Here is a 14,256-nt window from a genome sequence, read left to right as displayed (position 1 = left end):
GCATGCACTGTGACCCCACATGCTTGGCCAATCACAGCGCCAGCAGCGAGGAGAGCCATGATTGGCCACAGGCAGGATGCCTGTGGCCAATCATAGCTCAGGCTGTGTAGTACACGCCCCACACTATATAAGGCCGCCAGCGCGGTGGCCTAGTGTAGTGTGTTGGCGTCTGAAGCAGTTAGTAGGTGTTCTGTGTACCTTCAACACAGTACACACCGATCGTTATTGGCCGATTTTCGATCTTGCTCTTCTGTAGTGGATGTTGTCTGCTTGCCCTGACCGCAGTATACACCGCTATATTCACCTCACCTATATAGCTAGTGATCTATCTTTTATAATAGAGCTTGCAGTCAGTAGTGTTAGGAGCTTGTGCGTGCTGTCTGCGTATTCTGTACCCAGTACACACCGCTATATCCACCTACATAGCTCTTCTCTATTTGAGCCCACAACAGCACAGTGTTGGGTACATGCTCCAGGAGGATGCCCAGTGTTTTGTAGGCTCTGATGATGACACGCAGCTAGAGAAAGGCAGTAGCGTGAGCGCAGAGAGAGGGGATGCTCAAGAAGGACAGCAATCTGGCAGTCATGTTCCACAAGCTGCAGCATACTGCCAGGTTTGCTACAGTGATGAAGAGGGAGGGGATGATGAGGGCACTGACTCCACATGGGTGCCTGGTAGGAGAGAGGAGGAGGCACATGTCCAACGAGGCAGGATGCCCTCCGGGGGCCAGCTTAGGGGCAGCACACTGACTGAATCACACCGCAGAGCTCCGCCTGTGCAGCCCGCTGCCTCTGCGCGTTATTCTAAAAGTTCTTTGGTGTGGGCCTTTTTTGAGACGAGTGCATCAGATCGCACTGTTGCTATTGGCAACATATGTCTCAAGCGTATCTCGCGTGGCCAAAACATCAGCCGCTTGGGCACCACATGCTTGACCAGACATATGTTGACCTGCCATGCAGCTCGTTGGCAAGCGTACCTCAAAGACCCACACCAAAGAACAAAGCGGACCTCTCCTTGCTCCTCATCAGCTGGCATCTCCAACCCCACTAGACCTTCAGTCCTCTCTGAAACCTGCTCAGAGAGGAATGAAGGTGTAGAATTAGGTGTGTCACAGCCAAGTGCTTCCGGGCACTCTGCTAGCAGTACACCCACGTCTGATTATAGCAGGCAAATGTCCCTGCCCCAGCTGCTGGACCGGCGAAAGAAGTTCACTCCCAGCCATCCACATGCCCAGCGGTTGAATGCTAGCTTGGCTAAATTGCTAGCACTTCAACTGCTGCCTTTTCAGTTGGTAGACTCGGCCCCCTTCCGTGAGTTTGTACAATGTGCGGTTCCTCAGTGGCAGGTCCCCAAATGCCACTTTTTCTCACGGAAGGCGATTCCGGCTCTCTACCGGCATGTGGAAGGCAATGTCCTTGCCTCGCTGGACAGGGCGGTCAGTGGTAAGGTGCATATTACCGCTGACTCATGGTCCAGCAGGCATGGACAGGGACGTTACCTGTGTTTCACGGCCCATTGGGTCACTCTTCTGGCAGCTGGGAAGGATGCAGGACAAGGTGCAGTAGTGTTGGAGGTTGTTCCGCCACCATGCCTCCAAAATGCTACTATTGGTTGTGACACACCTCTCTCCTCCACCCCCTCCTCTTCTTCTTCCTCCATGGCCTCTTCCAGTGCTCTGTCCTCAGAACCAGCGGTGCTCCGTAGGCGTTCCAGGGGCTACGCAAGTACGCAGGCAAAACGATGCCATGCCGTGCTTGCACTGGTTTGTTGGGGGACAGGAGCCACACTGGGGCGGATGTTTTGTCAGCTCTGCAAGGGCAGGCCGAGAGGTGGTTGACGCCACACCAGCTTAAGCCAGGAATGGTGGTTTGTGACAATGGCACCAACTTCCTCTCCGCCCTCCGACAGGGACAACTGACCCATGTGCCCTGTGTAGCTCACGTCCTTAACCTGGTGGTGCAGCGGTTCTTGGGCAGGTACCCCAGCTTACAGGATGTCCTGAAGCAGGCCAGGAAAGTCTGTGTGCATTTCCGCCGATCATTTAATGCCTGTGCTCGGCTGGCTGAGCTCCAAAAGGAGTTGAACCTGCCCAAGAACCGCCTTATATGTGACATGCCCACCAGGTGGAACTCAACGTTGGCCATGCACACGCAGCAGAGGGCCATCAACGAGTACCTGTGCGACTACGGCACCAGGACAGGGGAGCTCGGTTTTTTCTCACCACGCCAGTGGGGCATGATCAGGGATGCCTGCACTGTCCTGTCACCATTTGAGGAGGCCACAAGGATGGTGAGCAGTGACAGTGCATGCATCAGTGACACTGTACCTCTTGTCCACCTCTTGGAGCATACGCTGCGTGGAACAATACACAGGGCACTTGAGGCAGAACAGAGGCAGGAAGAGGAGGACTTCCTTGCCTCTCAAGGCCCCCTTTATCCAGACAGTGTTCCTGCTGTGCCACCCATCACACAGGAAGAGGATGAGGAGGAGGAAGAGGAGGAGGAGGATGATTGTGTCAGCATGGAGGTGGAGGCTTGCACTCAGCATCAGCAGCAGCAGTCTTGTAGGGATGATTTACAGTCCCAAGAAACACGTGGACTTGTACGTGGCTGGGAGGAGGTAGCTGCGGATCATGTTGCCCTTAGTGACCCAGAGGACTCCGGACCGAATCCCTCAGCTAACCTACGCTGCATGGCCTCCCTGATCCTGCAAAGCCTGCGGAAGGATCCTCGTATTCTTCGGATCAAGGAGAGGGACCATTACTGGCTGGCCACTCTCCTTGATCCACGGTACAAGGGTAAGGTTGCCGACCTTATCTTGCCATCGCAGACGGAGCAGAGGATGAGACATCTCCGGGAGGCCTTGCAGAAAGGTCTGTGCAACGCATTCCCAGAGACTGGGAGGTTACAAACTCCTGGTCCTGGACAACGTGTTGCTAAGGCATCGGTCAGAAGGAGCGGTGGAGAAGGTGGCCGTCTGACTGATGCTTTCAGACAATTTTTTAGTCCGCAGCCCCAAGGTATGATCGGTTCCAGCAACCATCGCCAGCGTCTGATTTACATGGTGCAGGAATACCTAGGGGCAAGGTCAGACTTGGACACCTTTCCCACCGAAAATCCTCTGGCTTACTGGGTCTTGAGGATGGATCACTGGCCAGAGCTTGCACAGTATGCAATTGAGCTACTGGCCTGTCCTGCATCCAGCGTTCTTTCGGAACGCACCTTCAGTGCTGCTGGTGGCTTTGTTACCGATCACAGGGTGCGCCTGTCCACCGAATCAGTTGATCGACTGACCTTCATCAAGATGAATCAGTCTTGGATCACCCACAGCTACCAAGCACCTGAAGCTGATGTAACCGAATAATTTTTTTTGAAATATCACATCCCTTCAAGACTGCCTATGTTGAGTGACTGTCCTGTTATGTTGATTGTCTATCCTCTTCCTCCTCCGCTGATATGTTGGAAGAACATTTCTGGCTCTGGGTGATGCCATCAGCCCAATTTTTCTGCCCCTGTTTAACAGGGGCGTTTAAGTACAATTTTTGATGCAATGCTTTGCAGCAGGGCTAATTCCTGCACTAAAACTAGAGTATATGGGAGAGGTTGCAGTGTGGTGGCACCAGCACCAGTGCCTAAGGCCCAATTTTTCTGCCCCTGTTTAACAGGGGCGTTTAATTACAATTTTTGATGCAATGCTTTGCAGCAGGGCTAATTCCTGCAATAAAACTAGAGTATATGGAAGAGGTTGCAGTGTGGTGGCACCAGCACCAGTGCCTAAGGCCCAATTTTTCTGCCCCTGTTTAACAGGGGCGTTTAATTACAATTTTTGATGCAATGCTTTGCAGCAGGGCTAATTCCTGCAATAAAACTAGAGTATATGGAAGAGGTTGCAGTGTGGTGGCACCAGCACCAGTGCCTAAGGCCCAATTTTTCTGCCCCTGTTTAACAGGGGCGTTTAATTACAATTTTTGATGCAATGCTTTGCAGCAGGGCTAATTCCTGCAATAAAACTAGAGTATATGGGAGAGGTTGCAGTGTGGTGGCACCAGTGCCTAAGGCCCAATTTTTCTACCCCTGTTGAAGAGGGGCGTTTAATTACAATTTTTGATGCAATGCTTTGCAGCAGGGCTAATTCCTGCAATAAAACAAGAGTATATGGGAGAGGTTGCAGTGTCGTGGCACCAGCACCAGTGTCTAAGGCCCAATTTTTCTGCCCCTGTTTAACAGGGACTAGTAATTACAATTCTTGATATAATATTTCACATGAGGGCCCGTTCCTGTGCCCACCCAGAGTAACTGTGAGGACTTATATTGTTGTGGCACCAGCACCACAACCACCAAAGGTCAATTTTTCTACCACTGTTCAACAATGGCATGTAATTACAATTCTTGATATAATCGTTCACAGCAGGGCGCTCCAGCACCCACCAAGAGTCACTTTCAGGGCTCACAATGTTGTGGCAAAACCAACACCTTGTTCCGCCAGTTCTGCAGAGCATATAGGGCAGGCCCCTACTTTCAATCATCCAATTTACAAACATCTCCTACTTGCAAACGGAAGGAGACAACAGCAAGTGAGATGAAAAAAGATGGACGACAAAACAAATTATACAGGGGTGATAACCCTTCCCTATGTTTTCCAAAAAGCTTAAAAATAGTTTTTTTGACTGGAGCTACACTTTAAAAATGTACCAGTTGAAAATTACAAACAGATTCAACTTAACACAACAAACCTACACAGTCCCTGTCTTGTTTGCACCGCCTGTATACTGCTGTTCTGAGTATATAGGGCCTGGGGGCCACACACATTTCCTTTTTTTAATATGGGTACAGGGTTCCCCTTAATATGCGTACAAGACCCAAATAGGCTGGTAATGGGCAGGGAGGGCTACCCATGCCATTTTTCTCAATGATTTTCAACCATATTGCAGGAACCAGATATAACATTAAAACCGCAAGCAGTTTTAAATGGTGTTATTTCCGTTTAATGTCATTTTGTGCAGGGACTGTTCTAAACACGGGAAACACGTGGCACTTCACAGGCATACTACAGACACCCCCCAGGCACCATATTTAAAGGAATATTTCACTTTTTTTTTCACTTTAATCGTCATTAACCACTTCAATACAGGGCACTTAAACACCTTCCTGCCCAGACCAATTTTGAGCTTTCACCGCTGTCGCACTTTGAATGACAATTGCTGTCATGCTACACTGTACCCAAATGAAATTTTTATAATTTTTTTCCCACAAATAGAGCTTTCTTTTGGTGGTATTTGATCACCTCTACGATTTTTATTTTTTGCGCTACAAATAAAAAAATACCGAAAATTTTGAAAAAAAAATGTTTTTTTTTTGTTTCAGTTTCAAAACTTTGTAAATAAGTACGTTTTCTGCTTCACTGATGGGCACTGATGGGGCTACACTGATGGGCACTGATAAGGCGGCACTGATGGGCACCAATGAAGTGACACTGATGAGGTGGCATTGATGGACACTGATAGGCGGCACTGATAGGTGGCACTGATGGGCGACACGGATGGGCGACACGGATGAACACTGATAGGTGGCACAAATTGGCACTGCTAGCTGGCACGGATTGGCATGGATGGACCGGCAGAGATGGGCATGGATAGGCGGCACAGATGGGCATGGGTGGGCACTGATAGGCAGCACAGGTGAGCACCCATAGGCGGCACAGGTGGGCACTCATAGGCGGCACAGGTGGGCACTCATAGGCCGCATTGGTGTTATACTGTACTAATGGATGCCAATCAGTGCCAAACAATAATGCATGCCAATCAGTGATGCCCATTGTGGGCACTGATTGGCATCCATTATGGGCACTGATTGGCATCCATTGTGCTGACTGGCATCCCTGGTGGTCTAGGGAGGATTACCTTTTCCCTGGTGGTCTGGTGGTGTCCCTGGTGGTCCAGTGTGGGTATCCTCGGGGGGGGCTGTGCTGATAATTTATCAGCACAGACCCGCCGTCAGAGGAGCAGCCGATCGGCTCTCCTCTACTCGCGTCTGACAGACGCGAGTGAGGAAAAGCCGATCACCGGCTCTTCCCATTTACACTGTGATCAGCCGTGATTGGACACGGCTGATCACGTGGTAAAGAGTCTCCGTCGGAGACTCTTTACCGAGATCGTAGTTGCCGGGTGTCAGACTGACACCCCGCAACAACGATCGGCGCGATGCGCGCCCCCGGGGGCGCGCAGCGGCTCATAATCCTGAGGACGTCATATGACGTCCGGTCAGGATTATGAAACCGCTTTGCCACCGTCAATTTGTAATAGGGCGGGCGGCAAGTGGTTAAAATCAGTGCTCCCGCCAAAACGGCCATTTTTAAAAACATTTTAGGCATTGACCCATGTCCCCTGGGGCAGGAGCCAGGTCCCCAAACCCTTTTTAGGACAGTATCTTGCATATTAGCCGTTAAAATTAGCACTTTTAATTTCGAACGTTCGAGTCCCATAGACTTCAATGGGGTTCTAAAGTTCGTTCGAATTTGGGGTCCGTTCGAAAGTTCTGGTGCGAACCGAACCGGGGGGGTGTTCGGGTCATCCCTATTCACAAAGCATTTGCGCCTGTAACACAGTGCAAGTTTCCATTTACTATTATCATGCCAGCGCATGGGAGGCGACGATCGGTGCGCCGCTATAGACATGGCGCACACATTATTCAACTCAGAATTAAAAGAAGGTGGAAGTGTAAGGAAGTATAGTTATAACTGTCCAAGCAACAAATGTGCCCAAAATAGAATGGAAAAGTAACTTTCTCTGAACAAGCTTGCTGCGCCTGCAAATACACTTGGAACTGCGCGAGGTCAATTTATGCACTGCGCATGTGCAAGCGGCATTTGCACATTCAAGTGCTTTAATTCACTGCGTCGGCAAAATCTTAGCAAATGTCAAGCCACGTAGATGCATTTGCATAAGCTGAACAGGCACACCTCTCAACTTGCCTTTTTTTTTACGCTGGCTCACTTATGTTTTTTTTTTAAGGCTATTTGCACACAGGTCATGTTACCTTTAAGAAAAAAAAAATTAAGAAAAAAAAAATGCGTGGAGGTCCCCCCAAATTCCCCGAATATATTTAGGGAGGAAACCTTGCGCCAAAAAAATGGCATGGGGGTCCCCGTCAAAATCCATACCAGACCCTTCAGGTCTGGTATGGATTTTAAGGGGAACCCCGCGCCAAAAAAAAAAAATGGCGTGGAGGTCCCCCTCAAAATCCACACCAGACCCTTATCCGAGCACACAACCTGGCAGGCTGCAGGAAAAGAGGGGGGACGAGAGAGTGCCCCCCCTCCTGAACTGTACCAGGCCACATGCCCTCAACATTGGAAGGGTGCTTTGGGGTACACCTACTCCTACACTAACCACTCCCAGCCCCCAGATCAAAAAAACAGGCCTAGCTTGCAGCAAAGGCACGCTTAAATTTACCTGTGCTGACAGTTCCCTTAGCAAAAATCCTATGCTAGCACCTACCTATGGTAGAGGGCGCTACATCATATATATATATATATATATATATATATATATATATATATATATATATATATATATATATAAATAGATAGATAGATGGATAGATAGATAGATAGATAGATAGATAGATAGATAGATAGATAGATAGATAGATAGATAGATAGATAGATAGATAGATAGATAGATAGATAGATAGATAGATAGATAGATAGATAGATATTCAGTGCCTTGCAAAAGTATTCACCCCCTTGGCATATTTGGTATATTTGCCTCTCAACCTGAAATTAACATGGATTGTTTGAGGATTTGCATAGTTTAATTTACAGAAAATGCCCAAAATTATTTTATTTTTTATTGTGAAGCAAACAACAAATAGGACAAAATAACCGAAAAAGTCAACATGCATAACTATTGCACCCCTCCCCAAAGTCAATACTTTGTTGAGCCACCTTTTGTAGCTATCACAGCTTTCCAGGTCACTTTGGATAAATCTCTATAAGCTTGCCACACTGGGATTTTGCCCATTCCTCCTTGCAAAACTGCTCCAGCTCTTTCAAGTTGGATGGTTTGTGCTTGTGAACAGGAATCTTTAAGTCTGACCACAGATTTTCTATTGGATTGAGGTCTGGGCTTTGACTAGGCCAGTGATGGTGAACCTTGGCACCCCAGATGTTTTGGAACTACATTTCCCATGATGCTCATGCACTCTGCAGTGTAGTTGAGCATCATTGGAAATGTAGTTCCAAAACATCTGGGGTGCCAAGGTTCGCCATCACTGGACTAGGCCATTCCAACACATTTACCTTTTTCCCCATAAACCACTCAAGTGTTGTTTAGCAGTGTGTTTGGGGTCATTGTCCTGCTGGAAGGTGAACCTCCGTCCTAGCCTCAAATCACACACAGAGTGGTACAGGTTTCGCGCAAGAATATCCCTGTATTTAGCACCATCCATCTTTCCCTCAACTCTGACCAGTTTCCCAGTCCCGACTGCTGAAAAACATTCCCCCAGCATGATACTGCCACCGCAAATGTTTCACTGTGGGGATGGGATGGTGTTGTTTGGGTGATGTGATGTGTTGGGTTTGCGCCAGACATAGCATTTTCTTTGATGGCCAAAAAGTTCAATTTTAGTCTCATCAGACCAGAGCACCTTCCTCCATACATTTTGGGAGTCTCCCACATGTATTTTTGCAAACTCAAATGTAGCATTTAGTTTTTTGCTGAAAGTAGTGGCTTTCTTATGGAGCGTACGGCTTATTGTCATCCTATGTACAGATACTTCAGTCTCTGCTGTGGAACTCTGCAGCTCCTCCAGGGTTACCTTAGGTCTCTGTGTTGCTTCTCTGATTAATGCCCTCCTTGCCTGGTCCATGAGTTTTGGTGTGTGGCCATCTCTTGGCAGGTTTGCCATATTCTTTCCATTTGGTTATGATAGATTTGATAGTGCTCCTAGGGATCATCAAAAATTTGGATATTTTTTTATAACCTAACCCTGACTTGTACGTCTCAACAGCATTGTCCCTTACTTGTTTGGAGAGTTCCTTGGTCTTAATGGCAGTGTTTGGTTAGTGGTGCCTCTTGCTAAGGTGTTGCAGCCTCTGGGGCCTTTCAAAAAGGTGTGTATATGTAATGACAGATCATGTGACACTTAGATTCCACACCGTTGGACATCATTTCACTATTTATGTGACTTCTGAAGGTAAATGGTTGCACCAGAGCTTTTTATGGACTTCATAACAAAGAGGTAGAATACATATGCACATTTTTTATTTCTGAAAAATCGTTTTATGTATATAATTTTCTAATTTTACTTCACCAACTTAGACTATTGTGTTCTGATCCATCACATAAAAAGAAACATTGAACTAAAGGCTGTAATGTAACAAAATAGTTAAAAAGCCAAGGGGGTGAATACTTTTGCAAGGCACTGTATCTATCTATCTATATATATATATATAATATATATATATATATATATATATATACTAACCAAATTGTAAACACAACAATTTTGTATTTGCCCCTATTTATCATGAGCTGAACGCAAAGATCAACAAGATCTTCTATTAACATTAGGTGGCAAGCCCAGGGATATAAATCAAGTTGTGATAAATGTGATATGTGTATCAACATCATAAATCTATGTACAATTTAAAAAATTAAAATTCAGAGAGTGACACTACTATTTCAAAGTGACACAAAAATATCAATTAGAGGCCTTTAACACCGAGCCGCGGGGGGCGTCAGTGGTAAAGTGGCTCTATTTTTAGCACCGCTTTACCACCATTTTAGCGGCGTTATTTGGCCACTAGCAGGGGAGCAGCGGTGGAGGAGAGGTGAGTTCACCACTCCTTCACCGCTCCAAAGAAGCTGCTGGCAGGACTTTTTGTGACGCCCTGCCAACGCACTGCTCCAGTGTGAAAGCCCTCACATCGGAGTTAAAGGAGATGCTTTTTTCAGGCATTATACAGGCGCTATTTATAGCGCTGTAGCACCTGAAAAACGATGGCAGTGTGAAAGTGATTTTAGTAAATCAATAAACATAGATCCTGATAGACACCCACCACCTGTATGCAAATGTGCAAATGAAACAAGTATTTATGTGTAGGAGGGTTCCACCACCATTGCAAATTTTGTCCTATGCTTCCACTTGTGAACGAGTAAGCAGCCTTGTAAATTCAACACCACCACCAATTGAAGCCTCTTAACAAACAATAAGACTCCAAATTATAAGCTGTTTTATAACAGCATGCTAACAGTAATCATCCATCTATAGCCTTGGAACCATATGGAATAACACAGCAACCGGTTGTTCGATGGAACTTCAGGAACTGAGTACATCAGCAGGGATTCACTGTTTGCACTTCCACTCCACCATATAAATGAAGGCATGTACGAGATAAGCAAGCATTCCATAGTGCAAACTGCAGATTTATTGCAATAAGTATTTGAGTATTTGTGCATCTACTTACATATTTACATAGGTAAACACAACCACCACCACTACTAGCTCCAGCTGGTGTAATGATGTCAGCACAAGATTCGCCCCCAATGCATTTCAACCAATAGGCTATTCTCATATATTCGTATAAAAGTCTGAATGGTATAGTGCATGTATCTTTGCTACTGTGTGAGGGAGGGTAGAAATGCTTTTTGGACTGTAACTAAGCAAAAATATAGAAGAACCTTACTAGATGGTAGACAAATCTTGGAAAGATTTATCTACCTTCAGGTCATAGGCGTGTGCCTGGGCACACCCTAATCACCTAGTGCACATTACCATTATCACTTTGTGTGCAGGCGGGGAGATAGGAAAGATCTCCCTCTTTACGGCTCTAACATAAGAAAAGCTTTTCTCTTTCACTGCGCTGGCAGAGAGATCAATATGTCAGGGTCATATATATATATATATATATATATATATATATATATATATATATATATATATAGGTATATATATGTACACACACACACACACATGCATGTGTGTTTGAGCTTTGGGGGGCACACCCTAATGCAATAGGCTGTGCACACCTATGCTTCAGGTATATAGTCATGATTTTTAGACAAAAGACATAATATTTAGACAGAGATATCAGATATACAGAATACATTTCTCCATCATGGTTAGCCTGTAAAATGATTATCACAGTAGCTGAAATATCAGTTAAAAAACAGCTTGACAAAGAACAGCTACATTCATATTTCATAACTTCCAAAGAAACATATTACTTAGTAGTTCTGTACATAGTACCAACATACTACCCATGATGCTCTAGGACAGTCGTCATAAACCCGACTGTCCTCAGGGCCCGCTAACAGGCCAGGTTTTATGTATTACCTTGGGAGGATGCAGACTAGAATACGGCAATCACTGAGAAGCAAATGATATCACCTGTGATGTATCTCAGTTATCTTGCAAACCTGGCCCTGAGGACAGGGTTGATGACCAGTGCTCTAGGACACCTTTACTCCAGCTTACCCTGTTACCATCCTAGTACTACAATGTTTAGGACTTTTGAAGGAACACATATAAAAACCCATGAAAACACGCAAACTATATACATTTAATTTCTTTCAATATTTACCAAAGCATTTTTCACAATAGGAAAATACATAAAATACAAAATGACATACTTTTCAACTGTCCTGATCTACGTAACATCATTGAGATAAACAAACCTGGTGACATATTTTCACAAACATTGCCATAGATGAGTTATGTATAGGTTTAAGAATGTGGGGTGAGCTTGCAGAAGAAGTAAATCTTACATTTTTATTTTTCACCTGGTGCACATTGTAGTATGGCTTGATAGAACAGAGGGGCTGGCAGTAATCTTTTTTTAACTTTACTTCCAGTTACTTATAGCAGCAGAAGAGGAGGGGGGCAGACAGCTAACACACACAGGAGCTGATAGGCAGAGAGGGAGGGAGAGAGGGGGAGAGCAGCAGGATGACGGAGGCACGTTACTTGATCGCGGTATCATGGATCAGCACACTAAGGGGGACATAGGAACAGGCAGCATAAACCAGGGTTTTACAGCATAAAAGGGACAGGTGAGACAGCACAAGCACTGTGCTGTTTAACCTGTTATAAGGGAACGGGATCTAATTTTCTTTCAGGGTTCCAACCTCTTTAAGCCTGGTACTGAACACTTCACAGTTCAGTGAGATGCAGTGCCATGATTTTGAAAGGCACTCCTATACACCTTGACAGCACACCTCAACACGTGCATTTTGACTTACAAATACAAAGATGGGAACCATAGAAAATTGCCACAATGGAAAAAAAAGTGTTATGTTTGCTTGTGTACTGTGGTTTGCATCATATTCCAAAGAAATGGCCTACCATAACACAATGCACATTAATGCACAAACAACTGCACACATTATAGACACTTGGGGAGATTTTCTAAAACTGGTACACTCAGAATCTGGTGCAACTGTACATGGTAGTCAATCGGCGTCTAACTTCAGCTTGTTCAATTAAGCTTTAACAATAACATCTGGGAACTGATTGGTTTCTATGCAGAGCTGCACCAGCTTTTCACGCTCCAGCTTTAGTAAATAGCCCCCACTGTCACTTTGCCTTCAGTGGGTGGAACGTTGGATCGTGCCTTCATAATATATGTTGAAACAGCCACTTCTAGCCTGCATCAGAGGCCTGTATAGCAGGGTAGGGAGACAGTGGCAGATTGTTATTTGTCACTTCATAACAGGAAGCACCAGGTATCATTTGCAGCATTAAATATATTGTATAAATACTTTTGAAAATATGTTATTATGTTAAATCAGATTTTAGTGATTGAGATTATATTTATATATATTTAAAAAATTGCATTTATATTTTATGTTAAAACACAGGGACGTACAGTGTGTACTACAGTGAATGGTAAAAAAGGTAATTATTGGCACAAATCTACCTTTCAAAATCCTCAAAGCTCTTTAAGGCTACACTGCTGATTCTATATAGCAAAGCCCTGGGGCATGACCACAGCATAGAAAAGTGTAAGCATCAACATGGTTTCCACAAAGTGATACATGAATGTTGATATTACTTTATAACAATGTAGTCATGTTCTAGTCAGTTGTCATTTGTATTTCTTAAAGCAGACCTTCAGTCATTTTTTCAACTTTCCATCAATTAAATCTTGTTGTTTTAACTTTGGATAGTAAACCATTTTTTATCTACCAGTAAATACCTTATACAGCCCACTTCATGTTTCTTGTCTGGTAAAAAGCCTAGGCTTATGACATCAGGCACAGCTCTCACTCTCGTGAGAGTTTGCCAGGAGGGGAGCGGTGGATGAGTCATAAGAGGGCCAATGAGATCTGCAGTGCTGGAGGTGTGCCTCCTGTGTGTGTGTGTGTGTGTGTGTAAATCCAGGAAGTGAACAGGTAGCAGCATAAGTTGCCCACAGTTAAACTGGCTGCTGCCAGACTCAGTGGAGGGAGATTTCTGCAGCATATTTGGCAAGTACAACATCACAGTATATATAAAATAATATGCAAAGTGGTTGGAGGGAAGCTTTGGAATGGCAAAGATGTTTTTATTTCAAATGATGTGAGCGGACTGCAGTTCCCCTTTAAGTTTTTATCTGACATGCTTTACAATGGCTGCAGATAAAAGGTGATGAAGATTTTAAGTGATCATAATGCAGAGTCAGCATGACAGCCAAGTAATGCTTTTATTGCCAGCTTGAGAACAATGCTAATGGTAATTTTAAAACGTTTATTTTAGTTGGCACTTATATTTCCATTTCCCTTAAAGTGAAACTTTAGCCACAACATTTTATTGATTGTTTTTTTGTTTGCTTGGGAATAGTAGAGATAGAGGAAGGGTAAAAACTCCTTTTAACATTATTGTTGTTTTTGTATGCCTTTTGTAAAATGTACCTTAATCAAAGAACAATGTGCCGCTCAGTACTTCAATGTACAACGTACTTCACTCACATCCCAGGCAGGTTCTAGCCCCGGCTCGCCACTGTGTATATTAGGAAAAGTAAAACGTGGCTGCACACTGCTGACTTGATTCAAACAAAAGTCCTTTATTTCTTCCTTATGATTAAGCACTTCATTGTGTGAAATGCGTTAACAGCTGGTCAAGTTCCTGTGCTGTTTGTCCCGTCTTGGTGAAATAAAGGACTTTAACCACTTAAGGACCAAGCCTCTTTTTCAGATTCGGTGTTTACATGTTTAAAACAGTTTTTTTTTTGCTAGAAAATTACTTAGAACCCCCAAACAATATATATTATTAACT

General features: G+C 44.7%; 1 protein-coding gene across 5 annotated transcripts in view; it reads right to left on the bottom strand.

The window, feature by feature from the left end:
• MCTP1 (multiple C2 and transmembrane domain containing 1) overlaps nt 1–14,256 on the bottom strand; it is a 1,143,431-nt gene that overhangs the window by 768,255 nt on the left and 360,920 nt on the right. The window lies entirely within an intron of this gene.

The sequence above is a fragment of the Lithobates pipiens genome, unplaced genomic scaffold (genome assembly GCF_037356315.1).
Source record: "Lithobates pipiens isolate NorthernLeopardFrog02 unplaced genomic scaffold, aLitPip1_a1.2 Scaffold_3, whole genome shotgun sequence".
Taxonomy (NCBI): domain Eukaryota; kingdom Metazoa; phylum Chordata; class Amphibia; order Anura; family Ranidae; genus Lithobates; species Lithobates pipiens.
Note: the sequence above shows the minus strand (reverse complement) of the source record. Positions and strands in the feature narration are given on the sequence as shown.